This window comes from Lathamus discolor, chromosome 13 (assembly GCF_037157495.1).
Source record: "Lathamus discolor isolate bLatDis1 chromosome 13, bLatDis1.hap1, whole genome shotgun sequence".
NCBI classification, from domain to species: Eukaryota; Metazoa; Chordata; class Aves; order Psittaciformes; family Psittacidae; genus Lathamus; species Lathamus discolor.
The window spans coordinates 3,358,490-3,371,542 of record NC_088896.1 but is presented as its reverse complement, the minus strand read 5'-3'; the positions used below and the strand labels follow the sequence as shown (position 1 = coordinate 3,371,542).

The following is a 13,053-nucleotide window of genomic DNA, read 5'->3' as shown; positions in this document are numbered from 1 at the left end:
AAGATCTGTCATTTACTAGTGAAGCACGGAACCAGACTCTACAATACAACTCAGAGTTATAAAGCAGGGATGTTTATTATGGTGCCAGGTGCAAGGGGGGTCACTCCTCCTAACTTGCACACCGAGGGGTTAAGCAAGCAGATATTTATTACACATAAATATGCATATTCATTAGGTTCCCGAGAGAGTGGTGGGGATATTACAATTAGTTTAGGTACTCATTATCATAAGTCTCCTCCCTTTTGGCGCTTGCGCACTGCCCTCCAATGGTCATGGGCAGGGGTGTGCAAGAGGAAGCAAGCAGTCTTCCTCAGGGTGCACTTTTCACCTTTGGCACAGTTGGCTGCCCCAGTAACCACAGAACCCGCTGAGACCAACCGTATCTGCAAGTTTCTGATAGCTGGCAAAGACTTAGAACAGCGCGACCTTCGCACAAAATTTACTGCAAGCGGAACAGGATGGGCAGACCAGGAGTACCCGAAGCTAGCCGATGTTCGGGGGGCACTGTCTCCAAACGACCTGGTAATTACGATGGTCACTGATGAGAAGGATGGAAAGGAAGAATTCACTCTTGTTAGTGAGACTACTAAATTCTGTTATCACACCACACACAACACAAACATTGCTCGCTTAGACCTAAGTTTAAAGTATCAACGCTATGTTTTCCAGGCACTTGCTTTCCTTACATCACTAGGTCCAGTCAAAGAAATGAAGCTCAGTAAAAACACCCCTTCCCAAGGCACGGGACAAAGGGATACCTGGACGTGAACCCCGGCGCTTTAAAGGTGCGTTTTCTCTGCGTGCAGCCGCAGGGCTGTGCTGAAGAGGAGCCCGCGGGGCGCTGCTGCTCTGATGGGATACATCAGCTCCAGTTTCCTTTTCCCCCTGGGCTCATAAATATTTATGCAGGAAATTCCAGCCCTTGCTCCAGCAGGTCTCCCCTCTGGGGGCTGTGCTGTAATTGACGCTGGCTGCTGTCCCTCAGCCTCCCGCGGGGTGCAGAAGTGGATGTATGAACACAGCCCCAGAGCGGGACGGGGGGGATACAACGTGAGGGCCCCCTTGGACAACACTTGGGGCCACAAACACGGGCGGGAGGATCCCGAATCACCCTCCCATGGCCTCCCACAGCTCTTCGCACCTCCTGTGAGCTGCCGCGGGCGCTCCGGGAAGGCGGCGGGGCTCGGCGGCTGCGAGGCCACGGCGGTGCCTGGGCCAGGCCCTGCGATGGAGCCGCTGCCACGGCAACCGGCGCTGGCCGCGGTTGGACACTCGTGTCCGCATCAGGCACCCGTAAACAACGCGGAACAGGGTGGTTTGTTCCCATTCGGCCGCCGTAGCCCGCTGGGGCTGTGGTTCGTAGATGGGACGGGTTTCAGCGCAGCCGGGGTGCGCTGTGCGCATGCGCGCTGTGTGCCGCCGGGGCTGCGTGAGGGGGGCTTTCGCCTCACCTAAGATGGCGGCGGCCGGGGGTTGGCCCGCAGGAGCTGTGGTAGTTTTTAGCTCCCCTCACAGGCACTGAGGTCAGGATGTTGGTTTCAGGAGGTTCGGAGTGAGATGAGGTGGCCGTGGGTTCTTTAGTAAAGCCGTGTTCGGGGGCGGGTTTGGGATGTGCCTGTGCTGGCACCCCTGGAGGTGAGTCTTCTGTCCCTCCAGAAGTGCCCAAAGCCGCACGGAGTGTGTGCTGCTGCCCTCGCTGCCCTGCTTGGCAGGAACGGGTCACCCTCCGTCTTTGTCAAGGTACTTTGCAGTCACGTTGTCTCTGGTGCTCTTATTTATGTGTTCCTGACACCCCACGAAGCGTGCTTCAGAGTGACTACAGTCACGCAATCACTCTTGAGCCTGCAGGTGAGCAACAGATGGTGTTGTCTTCATCTAATCTTGGGCAGCTCTGAGAATAAGAGCATTTTGTCCTGCATCATCTGTGTTCCTGGATGAGTTTCTCATTTGCCATTCAAGCTCGGGCTGTCTTTGAGCACCAGAGATCAGGTCTAAGGAAAATCTGGAATATTTTACTTAGGGAGCTTTAGTAGTGGAGGAGGTGATGGCTGGAGAAGGAAACTGTTCACTGCCCCTTAAGGGAATGGAATAAGTGGAGATGGGAAAGAGTGTGGCCCCATGCCTACCACAAGCTCTGTGCTTTTTTCATCTGCAAGGTTATTTTCCGTCTCACGTTGCCTTCTGTGCTGCTCAGGGGAGTTATGGGGTTGTTTGGTTTGGGGTTTTTTTTCCAAACTATGTCAAATATTTTGTATAAATTCCTCGGGGACATTTCTGAGAAGGAATCAAAGGCAAAGCTCCTCCTTAATAATACCCACCAGAAGAGAACACATAGGAGTTTCTAGGCCAGCTTTGGAGCTATCATAACACTAACCCCCCTGCTCCTTCCTGTCCCTCCCTCATATCTTCAAATCACTGTATCCAGGCTACATGCATTTGACAATTAAATCCCCAGTCTTTGAGTTTATAATAGATTTGGTTGGTTCCCATGAGAGTGGTGCAAGCCAAGTTCAAAACCCATGTTGTAGATAGCAGTCTGGCTTAGATGATAGCTTCCCGTGGCGAGTGCAATAACTGGTTCTGAAAGTAGCGATAAGTGGATGCTCTAGGGAATTTATGTAGTGAATGTGTGGCAAAAGCATCTCCTGGTTTAAGAAGTCATCACCTTGGTTACCATGCACACTTCTGGTGATGAATCACCTTTTGATACACATAAGGACTGTGTAAAGGCCACAGAGAGAAATCTTCCTAAAACCCTTTTCTAACCTGCACTTCTCTGGCAGTTGTCTGACCAACGTAAGAGATTCAGAGCAGCCCTGATGAGAAGGCCTTGGGGGTGTTGGTCGATGAGAAACTTAACATGAGCTGGCTTCAGTGTATGCTTGCAGGCCAGAAAGCCAACCGTATCTTGGGCTGCATCAAAAGGAGCGTGACCAGCAGGTCAAAGGAGGTGATCCTGCCCCTCTACTCTGCTCTCGTGAGACCTCACCTGGAGCATTGTGTGCAGTTCTGGTGTCCTCAACATAAAAAGGACATGGAACTGCTGGAACAAGTCCAGAGAAGGGCCACGAGGATGATCAGGGGCTGGAGCACCTCCCGTATGAAGACAGGCTGAGGAAGGTGGGGCTGTTCAGCCTGGAGAAGAGAAGGCTGCGTGGAGACCTCGTAGCAGCTGCTTCTGTTTGAAGGGAGCTACAAGGATGCTTCAAAGGGACTCTTCACTAGGGACTGTAGTGACAGGACAAGGGGTAATGAGTTAAAACTTAAACAGGGGAAGTTTAGATTGGATATAAGGAAGAAATTCTTTCCTGTTAGGGTGGTGAGGTGCTGGAATGGGTTGCCCAGGGAAGCTGTGAATGCTCCATCCCTGGCAGAGTTCAAGGCCAAGTTGGACAGAGCCTTGGGCGAGATGGTTTAGTGTGAGGTGTCCCTGCCCATGGCAGGGGCGTTGGAACTTGATGCTTTTAAGGTCTTTTCCAACCCTAACTATTCTATGATTCTATAACCTCAATGCTGGAGGAAGCTGGACAGTGGTGTCAGTCACCTGTTTGTGGCAAGTTAGTGGTAGTTTGGTTTATTCCTTCTCCATAATAAGATGACTGAAGCGTCTTTCACAAAGGTGAGGTTTTACGGGGATTTTGACATGTTCCAGGAATGTCTTGTGAGTCCTCTCTAAATGTCAAGAGAAGCAGGATTCTCATCTATGAATATGTGTTCAGACTGAGTTTCAAAGTGATAGAATCATAGAATAGTTTGGGTTGGCAAGGGCCTTAAGATCATCCAGTTCCAGCCCCCTGCCATGAAAGTAGCGCTAGATGGTAACAATTCCTGAAGATAAGCTCAGGCAGTGGGATGGAGTGCTGGTCCTGTGGATTTGAGTCTGGCTTTTTGGTAAGATGGGAACAGAGCAAAACATGGAATTCCTTGTGATTATTTTTCCTTTAAGCTTTGAATAGATCTATTGTGCGTCAACCACATGTGATCATTGGAGCCCAGCCAACAGCTCTGGAATAGCTGTGGAACACTCCCTTTTGGAAAGGGGGGAAATGTGTCCGAAATGCTTTCTTAATTCCCAAAGTAGGTCAGGAATGCAGTCATTGGGATGTGTATGTGTAGTGAGTTGAGTCACGTTGTGGTCAGCTCTTGGGAATGCTGTGTACCACTGGCATCTGTTAACTGCTCCATGGCACTAGGAAAAATAAACCAACAAAGAGGAGGTATTACACGGTTTGGTTCATCTTTTTTGCCTCAAAGAAATGGGATGATTTGTTTTATTTTCTGTGGGAGGCTGGTGTCACATCTGCTCTGGGAATCGTGATGGGTTTTAAGCCCAATTGTTGGGGGTGCTGCTGGAGGAAGAGGTAAAACAGCCGCTGACATCATCCAGGGGGTTCATAAGCAGCCTCCGCACATCGCCAAAACTGGCTGTGTGACCTGGGACCAGTGTGGCAGGGGGGTTGTGTGCCTTCTGCATGTGCTCACACTGGCTGTGAGGCTGTTCCCAGTGGTAAAAACCAAGGGTGAGGTGTGATGAATGCACCGGGCTCAGTTTTAACTCCCCTACAGTGATGAAGAGATGGCAGCTGCAGTGCAAGGAGAGATAACACTTGGAAAGAGCCAGTGCTGTTACTTGCTGCTGGCAGTAGAAAGTGTGGTTCTTTTTGGAGCTATTTTTTATCACTGTTTTACCACAGCTCACTTTTTTTTACCCAAAGCTCATGTAAATGCAGCCCCAAAGTGCTCACGATTGGAAGGAAGTTTATAGAGGGCATGTTCTGTAGATAAATGCAGGTAAATATGAGATGGAGAGGAAAGGCAAGTCCTGTTTATCCGCTGGATGGTGCTGCTGCTCTGTACAAACCGCAGAGGGGTCCTGCAGCTCTGACTGAAGGCTTCAAGTAGTTCTGCTTCAGAGAGAATCAAGGATACACGCAGCCCTTTTCTCTGTAGCAAATCTCACAGGAATCCTGAGAGTTTAAACAGAAAAGGGGAGACTGAGCTGAGCTCTTAGGCAGAAGCTCTTCCCTGTGAGGGTGCTGAGGCGCTGGCACAGGGTGCCCAGAGAAGCTGTGGCTGCCCCATTCCTGGCAGTGCTCAAGGCCAGGTTGGACAGAGGGGCTTCGAGCAAGCTGCTCAAGTGGAAGGGGTCCCTGCCCGTGGCAGGACTGGGGCTGGATGATCTTGAGGTCCTTTCCAACCCAAACCAGTCTGGGATTTGATGTGATCCACCTGTTACCCAGCATTCCCAAGACTAACTACAGATAGGAAAACTCCTGAGCAATTCCTTCTGATCAGGACCAGCGTTTTTCTAAAACAATCCGTTTAAAAGCTCCCTCAATCCCCCCACCTCACAATTTAACCTTTATTTCACCTGCAGGATGAGTCTTGTTTGCTCCGTAAATGCAGTCAGCTCGCTAGGGGTCACTGGAGGAAAAGCTTGTTTTCACTCTGTGGTTGTACCTCATTGTGGGGGAAAAGAAGACACATTCCTTTGATGAAGCCACTTTTCTAGAGGCCGGGACTTGAGTTTGAATTTGGTTTGTTTTGCCATAGCATCAGATAACATCAGAAATAAGGGTTTGTGACTAATGGGACATTGTTCTAATGTCCTTGTAGCTTTTAATTGTGTTGTTCTGTAACTGTCTTAAAGATCTAATCGATCCTTAGGAAGGAGAGGACTTTGTGGATCACTGCCTCTGTCATTTGTCTTCCTTGTCAACACTGTTGCAGCCCTTTATTGGAAAGGAAACAAGAATAGTTTGTGCACCGTGAGAAAGTGTTTTGCAAGCTCTGCCTATGACATAGTCATTGGAATTCTGCTACTGATAATTGATGGAAGTAGAAATGAACTTGAGATGCTGTTTTTAAGGAAATGGGAGGCTGGGAAGGGAAGTGGTGGAAGTGATTAGTTTGTGGTGAGTGAAGATGGCAGCATTGGTCAGTCACTTCTGAAAGGTGATACTTTGATGTTTTTAGTGCCTTTCAGCATCAGAGCGCTGACTGGCAGCTCCTTCCAGCTCCTACATACCCCAAATTCTAGTAGCAGAGGAGAGCTGTGCAGAGAAAGCTCCAGTCAGCTGCAGCAGATGCTGTTGACAACCAGTGCGAGCGTGTAGAGTGCAGGTAGAAAACCCCCATGTAACTCCTGACTTCAGGTGAGTTACAGCATCAGGTTCGTGCCTTAATTCCTCCTCTTACTGTGAGCTGTTTGTACTCAAGGTAGTGGTTCACTGTTGGAGGATCTTTCTAATCCTTCTTGTCACCCTGAATTCCCTTAGCTGCTACTCCATTTATATGGAGTGTATCCTTTCAGGTCAGCAAGGACCATTTAAAAACCCAGCTGTTTTGGAGGAGAAGCATTCTAGCCCAGCTGCTACTGGAGATGACTGTGACCTTTAGAGGGGACCTTCCTGGAAATGTGACTGGATGATAAAGCAGCACTGCCTGGGCAAACGCATCTGCAAGGAGCTGGAATTGCTGCTTAGGCTTGTCCAAGCATCTCATGTTTGTACTGAAAGTTAGACCTGTATTGCAGACTGGAGGGGTTCTAGTTTCTAGATCCTCCCAAGATGCGGTCTGTGTGTGCTACTCACCCCTTGATCTCTGAACTTTCTGTTTGTTTTGGCTTTTTGTTAAAAGTTCTCCTGTGTGTGTTTACGCACTTCAGTTTTGATCTGCATGGGTAGATATTGTCTGTTCCTCTTCCACAGGCTTTGTTCTGTTTGTTTTTCCCCTGGGATGTGAAGCTATTAGATGAGTTACACAGGGTGTTACCTGAGTATTAGCAATAGAAAGACCAGTGGAAACTGGCTGGAGAAAATAGAAGCCCAGCTTTGCTCTATGCAGTCTGTGCTGAAATTATCACACCCACACACTTAAATCAACTTTGGAGTGGTGAAGTTTGGCTTTTGGCATGGGCAAAGAGGCTTCTGTTTCAGGCAGAGCTGCAGGAAGGTTGGAGGTTGGGTATTGCTGATTCTTTCTCCTCTGTTGTCTGGTTTCTTTGTCCTGCAATAAAGAATTCCTGTGTCTCATCCACTGTCCTTGTGGCAGGATAGAGCTGTCTGACCTTGGTGGAGAAGGGGAGTACCACTGCGTATGAACCCAGAGGCCCTGAGATACGAACAGAGAGGAATTTTTAGGGGGAATTTAATCTTCCAGCTAGTTTCAAGCTGCCCATGAACATCCAGGAGTGTTTGGCCTCAGTTCTTTGCTCTTGTTTTATGTGTACACCATGACAGTTTCAACAGCCCTACAACTGCACTGTTAAATGGGCAGTGCTGGGAAGGGGGTTGATGAGATGGTTCCCTAGAGTGTCCCAAGGGAATTACACACTGTCCCACACACCAGTGTTCTTAAAACCTGCTGTGAGCAGTGGGAAACTTTCTGTTTGGCTGTTTAAGACAAGAGAGCCGTGTGTGCAGCTAGGTTTGGAGACAGAAGTGGCTGGAGTGCTGCGTGCTCTTTGGGGCACTTAGCTGACGGTATTGACAGGTATGTTATTTAAAGTCATGTTTGACATAGGAAGAAATGGTGTAAGGATGATCTGTTGTTTGCCAGCTCCGCTCATCTCTTCATGCAAGTCCACTTGCAGTGTTGAAGCCAAATTTGATCACCTTGACTCTGCTCTGAGCCAAACCAAGTTAATAAATAAAACTGATGAGCAAGGGTTTGCAGGCAGGAGTGTGACTAGATTTGCCCGGCAGAAAACCCTGGTAATGCTGGTAACCATCAAACCTGACTTGATTTTGGCACTTTGGGTGCAGTCAGCAGAGCAGGCAGGTACGTCAAGTATCTGTGACTGAGCAGACCTAGCGCAGAGTCCCCAGCACAAGATCAGGCAGCCTCAAGATACCAGTATTGGTGCACTTCAAAGTTCATAGCAGACAAACTCTTGTCTGGGGTATGTGCAGTGAATGGCCTTTTTATGAAGCATGCACTGTTTATTTATGCAGAAATGGAGCTGCAGTCTTCTGGTTTACTTGAAGTTGTAAGGCCAGACCTTGTCAAATGCTGATAGGAAGAGAAGTGAGAGCCTGGCTGAATACAGTGTTCTGCAAGGAGCAGTAAACAACTGAAGGCACTGGCCTTCTAGAAGAGCTATCTTGCAAGTCAGCTGCAGTCCCCAGGCAATTAAGTGTTTTACAGGATAACAGAGAACCCAAAGACTAACCACATGATAAGATGGGACTTTTCATTTTTCCAGGCTAGATTAGATAGCAAACCATGTGAAATTCCACAAGGAAAATGCCACCGATTGTATTTTTCCCTGTCAAGATAAATGCGTGTTCTGTAGATGTGAGTTACTAGTGAGATAAAGCTCATTCTCAAATGAAACTATTTTAGGACAGACCTGAACCTCCATCCATGAAACTGTAGTTATTTTAATGTGGCTGGGGGGGGGCACTTGATGTATCCAAATGTTTTTAATAGATGGACCTCCTGAACAACAGTGAAAAACTTTGGCAGTGGCAAGACAAGTAGCTTGTGAGCTGCTGCAGCATTGTATCTTCAGCCATCACAGTTCTGAGGATGTTGTGGTGGAGCCACCAGTGTCTGGATGAAACTGAAATCAGAAAGATACCCCTGTAGGAGAAGCAGGATTCTTGGCGCCATCCTGGCTAAATTCTCATGTGATTAACTGCCTTTTACTGCTCTCCTTTCTGTTTCTTCCCAGACCTTCTGTCTGGTGCAGTGTGCAGTGCTGGAGCATGGCTCCTCACATCCCTCTCGTCAGTGACTGCCTTTCAGTATCAAGAAGAAAACACAGTCAGGTGATTTGCAAGTGCTTTAGGGTAAATTACATAAAGTTTATAAACCCAAGGGCTTGTTGTTTGCTCTTAGATTCTCAGTGTGCTTTACCATATGGTTTCACACAATAGCACCCACAATTAGAGTCCTTTTCCACAATCCATCTTTTTCTATGGAGCAGTTGGTGTCCTCTTGCTCTTGATTGTTTTGTGCATTTACTCTTTAAGATATTAATTTTAGTTAACTGGGCTTCTGTTTACTTTGCAGTTACAATATCAAGGGGTAAATATGAACTCAAACATTGACCAAGCTGGAAGGTGGGGTGGAGTAAAGGGAGTGAAACCTCAAGTGCTGGAAGACAGAGGAGCCTCAGCTGACATCTGTTTGGAGTCAGAGGGTTGGGTTAGTTCTCGCTGGAGCTTGGAGCTGCCTGACATGGCCTTTTAGCATGTCTCTTCCAGCCTTTGTGGCTGTGGCTTGCAATGCAACTCATTCTAGGTGAATAAGTAGTGTCTTAGTGAGTGCAGAATGCCTATTACAGAGGAAGGGTCTGTAAGGGCTGACCACCACCTGAATTTGATATCATCCTGTAACAGCACAGCTTAGACTGTGCCTATTGTAGGCCTGACCATTCTAATTTGATAACTAAAAATGGGGACACAAGGCTCGAGGTGCAAGCTGCAGAGCTAGGAACAAACACAGCATATGTCCTGCCTGACTGCTTTGTGCCAGAGTGACACCACCTTTAGGAAGTGCAGCTCGCAGGAGATGGATAATGGCATTGCACAGCATTATTACACACAGACTGGCTGATCCTCTTGGCCCCAGCTGAGACTGTGCAACAGGAGTGTCCCTCCTGGAGATCTAAGGCTTTGCCTTAGATCAGATGTTAAGCAGCTCCCAGGGAACCAGGAGAGAATGACAGCCCCTTCCTGAGCACTAGCACCTCTCATTTCCACTACAATAGCACAGTGTGCTGCTCTCCTGCCCAGCAATTACTTTGCTTGATGTTTTCCCAGCATGAGGTTGGTAAGTGTTGTGCGACTGGGGTGGCAAGGAATTGCCTTCTTTCCATGGAAGGCAAAAGCCTCCCTCAGGTAGTTGATAGGAGGAGGAGGGGGAGCACAGGACTCTAAAGTAGGAAAAGAACTGTTCAAGAGAAGGCAATAGACAGAAGCATGTGATTTTCGGCAGCAAATCCATCTCTTTTCTCTCACAGGAGACCCTGTGGCTTTGTTACTCTTGCAGCTAAAAGTGTTCCTGCACTTCTCTGATGCATCTGTCAGTCAGGAGCAGAGAGGAAGGCACTGTGAGGCCACATTTTTCCATGTATAAGTCAGGGACATGATGATTTATACCACTCAAGAAGCAGATGTAAATCTTGCATTCCTGTAGCACTTTTCACCCCAAAGATGCCAACCAGCACATTTGTCCTGCCAGCTGTCAAGAGGAATGGGAAGAGTATGGGAAAGACCTTTAGCAATAAATATTTCATTCTTAGCTCTAAAATCGGTAGCCCCCTGCACAGATGTGAGTCTGTAATTTATGTGTGCAGAGCTTGATTTTTCCATCAGATGTGAAGTGCTGAGATAATCTGCCTGCATTTTTTTTTTGCCAGGGGAATGGAGAGGGATTTGGGCTTTGTGATTTTTATGTTTCTGGAGCAGTGGAGAGTCCTGGAATGCTCCTACTCCTGGCAGCTGTCAGGGACAGGAGCTGGAGAGGCTGCTTTTGTGATTGGAGGCCAGCTAGCCATGAATTGAATTGAGTTGCCTCCTTCCCTGTCTGCAGTCACTGCCCTACTTCTTGGGGGAACAGCTCTCTGAGAGATTCCTTTCCATCAAGCAGATTTTAAAGAGATGAAAAAAACCCCACAACTCATATCAGCCTTGAAGGGGTGTCAGCTTGTCTCTCGATCTGTCAGCTCTGGGTGATGTGTTAGGCTTCCTGCTGGGATGCAGAGACAAAAGGTTGTTGAGGCAGGCAGGATAAAGGAGCCCTAGTTCTTTCCAGCCTCTGTAACTCCAGCTGAGTTTCCAGCCATTGTTGCTGGGGGTGTATTTTTGTGGGGTTTTGTTAATTCTCTTACATGAAGTGGCTCATCAGTCTTGTGAGCTTTGTGTATCTGCAAAAGGAATGCTGGGACCAGAGCCACTTCAGTGTTGCAGCTTAACTGGGATGGGGTGAATGGTGAGGAGCTCAAGATGCAGAAAAGCAGTGTGAAGGAAGACTTGCTCTGCTTCAGTGTATGTGCAGTTAACACCTGTAGCTGTAGGGAACGTGCTGACTAAAGGACTAAAGCAAGTTGCAGTCACCAGAGATGTCACGTGGCCAAATTCAGAGCATTTCCACCCCATCCTCTAGTGATTGCTCCAGGCAAGGACCTTCCTTGGCTCCTGGGAGCTGGCTGGAGGACCTGCCTATGGTCCTGTTGCCATGGGGAACAGGGCGAAATACTCGAGGTTGGGCACATGCTGTCTGCTGTCACAACATAAATTCAGGGCAGTTCTTTAGTGAAGCAATAGCTGGGGTGACCAAGCAGACAAGCCAGCACTGATAAAACCCCGAAGTTCTGCATTCTCTGCAGCTTTGCTGTGTGGACACAGGAGGGGCTTGCTACTGTTCTGCCATGAAAGCCACTGTCTCTTTCTCTCCTGGGACAGGGCAGAACACAGACCAGCTGGCTCAATAAGCTGCTGCCTACCCCCTGGCAAAGTTCTCTGTGACAAAACTCTGGGTGTTCTTACAAGCACAGCAGAAGAGGCGGGGGCTTTGACTCCATCAGTGCTCTGTCACTGTGTGCAGTGATTTTGAAAGAAGCTTTGGTGCAGAAGGGAAGGGGCTTGCTGCACAATGGCAAGTAAGTGTGGAATTAAGGCCAGCCTAGGAGGTTTTGGGCTGTCAGGTTTGGTGAAAGCAAGACAAGTTGCTGAGGTTGCTCCTGTCATTTCCTTCCCCCTGGATTGCCAGCCTGAAATCATGTGCTTCTGAAACTGACTACTGGAAACTGGGAGGGGAAAACAAGAACCTGATGTTTCCAAGTCTTTGCTAAGCCACAGATATGACCAGTGAGCAGTTGCATGCTGCAGGCAATGTCCTTCGTTTTCTCTCCCAGTTATAACTAACTCAGTTCTTACATCATCAAGTAAATACCATGAGTAGGTCTATATATATAACCATATATGTTATATATTATATATATATATAAAAATACCACCTTCAGCTTTCTTAGCAGCTCTTTATTCCATAGGCTACCAATCAAGTACTGGTTGTAGACATCACTGAAAGACAAGTTTGAACTACTTTCAAGCTTGATTGATTTGTACTTTAAGAACATCTTGTGATGCCCTATTCCAGATCCCAGAGCCATGGGAAGGTGGAAAGCACACAGGAAACAGGCAGGTAAACAAGATTGGATCCACAGCCCTCTGCAAAACCTGCACACAGATAAACTGCTGGCGTAGTCCGGGCTCCAGCCAACACCCACAACACACACAGTGTAAGATCTCATGGAGATGAAGTTTGTTTATGAATAAAAACCCCAAAACAAACAGAAAGGCAAATCTGCCTTCTATCTCTCCAGGATGTAGTTAAGTGGATGTGGAATTAAATGGATTATTGGAGATGGAAAAGAACTAACAGATAACTTGATGGTCCCTGGTGCAGTTTGCATAAAGAAAAACACCCCAAAGGTCTGGCTTTCACAGAACTGACGAATAGAAGTGCCTCTGGTGTGGGCACTGGTGATGGAAGCAGTGAACACAGAGTCTCTCCGCCAGGAGAGAAGCAGCATCTCCTGGGATTTCTGGTAGGACTGCCAATGAAACATACAAAACCTCGCTTTGGAAAAGGAGGTGGCATCTGGCCTGTGGCCCTGAGAGGCTGCCAACCCCTGTGTGAGGTGCAGTCCTGGCTTATCTTCCTCTCTGTGGCCTTGGAGCCCTGTGTCTCAGGAATCGTACTCCTTAGAGGGCTTTATAAGGGAGCAGCTCTGCTCTTGGCCTCAGTTTTCACCAGGTCATCCCTGAGGGGTTACTGTGCATCCCCATTTCCCAGTCTGACCTCAGGCCTGGCTGCCTCAGCTCCAACAGACTGATTTCAGCAGTGGGGAAGGAAGATGGTGAAATACTCCCAAGGAACTGAAAGCCAGTACCCTGACAGCTTTGGGTTTGGGAGTTATTTTAGGTTTCCTTTTCTTACACCAGGGTGCAAAGCTGTGTGTTTTGCATAGCAAGCCTGCTCCTGGCTACTGTTCTTGTCAGGGTTTTGGGTATTCCTGCTTTCCTGAACACAGAGTACTAC

At 48.0% G+C, this 13,053-nt stretch overlaps 1 protein-coding gene and 1 long non-coding RNA gene across 7 annotated transcripts in view; one reads left to right on the top strand and one right to left on the bottom strand.

Annotated features, from left to right (window-relative positions):
- Window positions 1-50: 50 nt before the first annotated feature.
- LOC136021665 (uncharacterized) lies at window positions 51-1,134 on the bottom strand. The gene is made up of 2 exons (XR_010615857.1): window positions 759-1,134; window positions 51-538 (listed from the first exon to the last, which is right to left on the bottom strand). It is a non-coding gene; the product is annotated as an uncharacterized LOC136021665 (long non-coding RNA).
- Window positions 250-13,053, top strand: part of ST6GALNAC1 (ST6 N-acetylgalactosaminide alpha-2,6-sialyltransferase 1) — a 29,134-nt gene continuing 16,330 nt past the window's right edge. For 3 of the 6 annotated variants that reach the window (XR_010615855.1, XM_065694125.1, XM_065694130.1), the window contains exons 1-2: window positions 1,436-1,848; window positions 12,109-12,250. The gene's annotated coding sequence lies outside the window, so the exon portion shown is untranslated. Of the gene's footprint in view, window positions 786-1,435; window positions 1,849-11,533; window positions 11,612-12,108; window positions 12,251-13,053 lie in introns of those variants that run through there. The other 3 variants (XM_065694128.1, XM_065694127.1, XM_065694129.1) reach the window with 3 other exon arrangements.